A 6,018-nucleotide genomic window follows, 5' to 3' on the forward strand; every position below is an offset into this window, starting at 1 on the left:
CTCCAACCATCGCTGCTTTCTCCCTTCAAGTACTCATCCTCCTCTCCTCCATGGCTACCCATCTCCTTTCTCCACGATCCCTCATTCCACTCGAACCCTGATGAAAAGACTAAAATATGATGATCAATCACCACCACATTTCCCAACCTGCTCCATTGCTTCCCATCAAAATTGGAGTGTTACCGATTTGGTAGAATTTCCCATTCCTCTTTACCGCATCTCCGGTATTTTCTAGTGGTTAGGATACCCGGCTCTCACCCGGGAGGCCCGGGTTCGATTCACGGTACCGGAAAATACTTTTTGCTCTCGACATTTACCAATTACGGGGTACATAGGAGAAGCGACTTTCTATTTCTATTCTAACCCAGTAAAGTCGAATTATTGTCATTAATATTGCTTAAAATCATGAGAAATTTTCCTGAAATCGACCGACGGGAGTTATCCAATGAACTCCAGTTAAACGCCCCTTCATCTCACTTACTTTGACTCCTCAAGGGAGCGGTCCGTTTGAAAACCCTCTCCATTCATGATACACGAAAACCAACTTCCCCTCCTCGACTTAACACCAGCTCGTCCCGCAGGCCCTCTTGGTCTCTAACCTCTGTGTGGGTAGGACATCGCTCACTTTCCGAGAATAGCAAATTTGTAAAGGTCGTCGTGCCGTCTTTTGGTTTATTCTCATCGTTTGTTGAACTTTTGAAAAAATTATTGGCTCTTTCCTTCTCTATTGCTTTTGCTTGTTTCCTGTGGAGTTTCCCTCACTCTCTTCACCGACAAAGGGAAAGAGTTTCTGTTCTCGATAGGGTGTAGCGATTGCTAACCTCCCTTCAAAAACGTTCGGCCGCATCTTCTTACTGAGTCCTCAGTCGCACTCGTCCACATTTCTCTCTATAGCTCTCCTTCTCTTCTTCCTTCGCCACGTGAACGCCCACGCCGACGAAAATAACTCCCATGAGACGCAATAGATGGCATTAGCGTACCCCCCAAACAAGTTTATTTAACTCTGCAGAAATGCCAAAGACAGTTGAGGAGAGGGAAACGATCTGTTTACTCCGTCTTTGCGTCTCACACAAAAGGGATATTAAGGTGGGCGGGGGGCAATATTGGCGTGTAGGATGCTGCGAAGGTCCGCTCAAGCGGAAGGAGCCAACGGCAGAGATGAGCTGCGAGGAGATTAATTTTTTGACCCCGATCTCATTAAAAAAAAGGACGACGGAGGAGGATCAGAGCGGGAGGGGGGGGAGATGAGGAGGGAAGGAGGGCATTCGGAGAAAAGCGGAAAGGTGGAGGGGTGCGGGGGGGGGGAAGGGGGAAGGTTGAGTTGAGAGCGGAGAAACTGATGAGAAGAGGGAAATGGAAGAGTTGTAAGGGATGAATAATAGAGAGACGGAGGCTGGAAAGAAATGTGCGTCGGAGATGGAGAATGGAGGTAAAAGATGAGGAAAGGGTTGAACCGATGGAGGGCGCGGCAAGTGTACATCTAATTCCTCGAATGGCAACGAGTGACCTACACTCAAGTTGTGTTTCCGAGGCTTCGAATTATCTTTCTGTCGCCTAATAAACAAAAACATGGCGTAAAAAATGACACAACAATTTCATATTTTTATATATATATGGGACATATAAAATTAAAAAGCATATTATTCTTTGATCTAATCTTTTGACCTTTGCTCATAATACCTCAAGGTCAAAGAAGAAGATGTATGATTAATATAATTTTTATTTTATATTTACTCCATGGAGTTTGCATTTATTCTAGATGCAGAGAGAAATATATTACAATGCATGTTTACTATTTACTCTGTAATTTTGTTTATTGGCCACCATAGGAATAATTCGAAGCCTCGATCAATGGAAAGAAGGAAGCTTATCCGGTGGAAGAGTCGCTTAAAACAGTGCCGAGTATGATACTGCCAGCGATTTCCTTCGCCATGACGGGCCAGGCGTCGAGGAAACGCTCTGAGCGAGGACTTGGCTCGTGGAAAGGACTTCTTTTCGGTCAGTTGCAAAAGCAGATTTCGATTTTCCCTCCGGATGAGATGAGAAAGGATTGTGAGAAGAGATTGGGGGGGGGGGGGGACCCTGTGAGAGGGAGGGGGCGCGAGCGAGAAAGGGTCCAGCGGGATATTTCTTTCCTTTGGGGAAGAATAAAAGTTAGCGGGGATGTTGGGGGGCAGACGCTTAATCTGCGGATGTGGAAAAAGCGAGTTTTGGAAGAATGGGAAGGGGCTTCGTGGATGGGGGGTGGGCGGGCGAAGGGGGGTTGAAGCGAGGGGGGGAGGAAGAGAGGGAATAAAGTGAAAGTGATGGAATTTAAAAGCTGGAGAAGATTGGAGATCAAAAGTTGAATTAACGATGAAGAGGTAGGGAGAGTACTTGTGTAAAAAGGAAAGAGCAGGAGGGTTTTCGGAGGGTTCCATCCCTTTATCTTTTCCTTCTCTTTTAAAAACTCTCTTTCTTTTTTTAGGGACACTGGTGTGCGAACGGAATGGGGGGAGAGAGGGAGGAATAGACGGAGAAGTAGAAGAATCAAATTTAAGAGGAGAGAAGAAAGGAGGACGGAAAGGGAGAAAAGAGAAACCTTATTTTTTAGGACGGCCATCGGCGGCGAGGGAGTAAACAGATAAAAAGTGGATGTAAGGGGGGGGGGGGGGGAGTCACAGAGTAGGTACGGAGAGAGAGAGAGAGAGAGAGGATTTTTTATTCAACATTGGGGGAGGGGTGGGCACACTTTTCATTATTCATCGTCACAAGTTCCGTCAGGAGAGAGAAGACGCCGCCGCGGACAATGAAACTGTATGGAAAGCGTTGAGGGAGGATGGGAGAGCTAAAAATGAATGATACGGTCCATTTATTTACATTTCGAAGAAACTTCTTGCTCGAACAGCCGGGTGAATCATAGCGTATTAAATGATTACAGTCGAACGGAACAATCACCCATAGAGGAGGTAGCATCCACGATTAAAAAAAAATTAATGGCCAACTTTATCTCCAAAGGAAGAGTACTTTCAGCTGACAATTGAAACTGCAAAAGTTCTTCTGACAATAACATAAAATTAACTAGAATTCAAAAAGAAATATAAATACAGTTTTCCTCCAAAACGTCAGCGTGAAATTCGTCTCAGGAAACGTAAGTCAATTTTTTCCCATTTCACTATCACAAGAAGGTTTTACATATTTACCAAGTCAACGTTCAAAAAATATTTTAATCAATCTTTGGAGAATATAAATAATAAATAGTGTATGTTTTATAGTTTAATACCTATAACGCTGTGAATTCATCGCCCTTTTAAAATGGAAAGGTTTCCAACGAATGGTTTTGTAAATGGGCTTATTAGAGGACAAAACAAAGCAGTAATGCCTGCGTGTATATTTTTTATCTAAGGCATACCTTGCGTGACATTTGGCGAGAATGAATGTGAAAATGAGTTGATCCATCATGTACAGCTGGGATCAATATCGTCACTTAAATTATCATTTATTTAAAGTATTTTTATGCAGAAAGGTAACTTCTTTATGCATTGTTCAAGTGACGCTTAGCTCTTAAATTCATCAATTCATACTAAAAAGTAATATGAGGGAATATCTGAGATTGTATGAGTGTGATGCCATCCAAAGCTACGTGCTGGGGTGAGAAAGCGTACCTTTGCGGTCGCGAATAAATTTTACCAGAGTACACACAACCATGCACTTTCCCGCTATACATCCAAAGGAGCTAAAACAGAACTCAAGTTGACGAAGCGAAGGTAAGGGGAGGGGAGAATGGAAGAACGCGTATGAGACGAGGAGAGCGGAGAATTGGTTATCGCGGTGTTTTGGGTGGAAAGAGAGATAGAGAGAGGAGAAAATTTTAAAAGAAGGAAGGGAGAAAGATGTCGGAGTGAGATTACGTCGCAGGGGAGAAAATCGGAATCGCAGGCAAGGGGAGAACGGGGGAGGAGGAGAGGAGGAGAGGGAAAGCTGATAAAAAAGAAGAAGAAAAGAGAGAAAAGGAATTGGATGATGCTGAAGAAGGAAGCGAGGAGAGGGAGAATGGGTTTTGGCATATAATGTGCGCTTGGCGAAGACGATCGGGCCCCGGACTAAAAGGAATTCACTCCCACGACTATAAGCGAATGAGGTACGATATTTGCCTCACGCCAAGGTGTCTTTCTCCAAGAAACATAAGAGAGGGGGGGGGGAAGCGCATACTCTTTTTAAGTGCGCCGAGCTTATTCCATTTTTCATCGCGTGGGCGCTGGCGACGAAAACATAAGGGAAGAGTGGAGGGAGGAGAGAGATTGTGGAGTTGAGTGGGGCGAAGAATGGATTTGGGCCAGAGAGGGCGAAATGCATTGCATTGCCTCCGAAAAGCGAACATTGCCTTTTCTAAAGCTAGTTTTCTGATAGAATAGACAAAAAAGCGAGGAGCAAGCAACATCTCCATTTTTGCCGCTAGGATTGTAACAGTAGGGATGTTGGTTTCTAGAGTTTGAGGAACCAATAACTAAACGGAGAATTGAAGCAAGCTCCCTGTATTTTTTATAGTCGTAAGCAGACATTTTTCCCGGAAAATTTCTCACGTAAAATCTCTTTACAGTTCTCACATTTATGTGGTGGAGACGATAGAAGATATCGCGTGAGTGTGTTACTTTTGTTGATGTTAGGGCCTATGAATACTGCTTAATTATTATGAATTTCCGCCTAAAAATATACGCAAAACTTCAATGCTCAACTTATTGCAATATTAACTGTAAATACATTAAATGCTATGATAGGATTAGATGAGAACAGGGAGACTAGGATACCTAAAGGAATGAGATAGGACAAGGAAGATAGTAGGAGCAGGGTTCCATATCTTTTAGTCAAGAATAATTTTTATTTTAAGCTTCCATGGTAAATGCACGTGGCAGTTCCTCGGGACGTGTACTCGGATGATTTCTTCGTAAGACACAAAATGACAAAATTAATATTTGTGGTGGGGATTTTGATAAGAGACAAAATGGCATTAGGAAAAATCAGGGCTAGCAAGTAATTATTTAGTGGAGTTGAGGCGATAGTTCCAGCCATTGCGATGTAACATTATAACCGTGATACTAGGGTGACATTAATGCAATAAATTAAATCAATTCAGAAATGTGATGTCACGCTTCGAGTAAGTAATGAGCAACTAGTTTTATTTCGGCTCCTTCGACTATTGGTCCAGCTATCACACTACTCTTTGAAGTTTTAATGTTGCAGTTCCCATAGTTTTTCATAATAATCCTCTAGTTTTACTATATTTAAAGTGAAAGCTTCCGTATAACTTACTGCTTCGTAAAAATTGGTTAAATGTCATTTATTCCGATGGTGATCATTAATGAGAGCCGGGTCTGCCTTACCAGTAAATGGCATGTATCTTTTCTGGAAATAATTACTATTTCAATCTCCATAATCAATTGCACTACAGAAGATGAATAGGAGTGTGTCCAATGCACGCTTTTTGAAGGATTGCCGCGCCATTCCTATTATGCTAGTCATTCGAGATTGCCTTCGCTCTCCTGTCGTGCAACGTAGCATACGTGCAAGGATATTTCGCGCGAACTCACGAACTTGCTACTCAGGTTCCGTTCATTGCTCGCCCGCTCAGTGAGGTTATTCTATAAGTATTTGCAAATGAAATACAACGCGTCTGCGGCGCGTCAAATAATGATGTGAAAACGACAATTTTCTGAGAGTTTTTGGATCTTCAACGGAATCGTTCAATATGTCACATGCATTGCTGGAGGCAATAACGAAGACACGACGAAAATGGACCAATCCGTTAAGGCGATCCGTTACTCGCGCGCCTTTAGCAGTCGTATATTGAACTTCCAAACAATTACCGTATTCGGCTAAATCCGTGACGTAATCGGAATATGAGATTGAATTAGGAAATAGAGAATAACCGCCCCAGAACTCTGATTTCATCACAGCACATCCTATTACTCTCGCTCACGTGCTTCATCCTCAGTTACATCTGACAACTACATATTTGATCTGCGAAATTTTTTGATCATA

General features: G+C 42.9%; 1 non-coding gene across 1 annotated transcript; it reads left to right on the plus strand.

Moving 5' to 3' along the window:
- The first annotated feature begins 220 nt into the window (after positions 1–220).
- On the plus strand, positions 221–292 carry Trnae-cuc. The gene has a single exon. It is a non-coding gene; the product is annotated as a tRNA-Glu (tRNA).
- The last annotated feature ends 5,726 nt before the right edge of the window (positions 293–6,018 follow it).

This window comes from Ischnura elegans, chromosome 2 (genome assembly GCF_921293095.1).
Source record: "Ischnura elegans chromosome 2, ioIscEleg1.1, whole genome shotgun sequence".
Taxonomy (NCBI): Eukaryota; Metazoa; Arthropoda; class Insecta; order Odonata; family Coenagrionidae; genus Ischnura; species Ischnura elegans.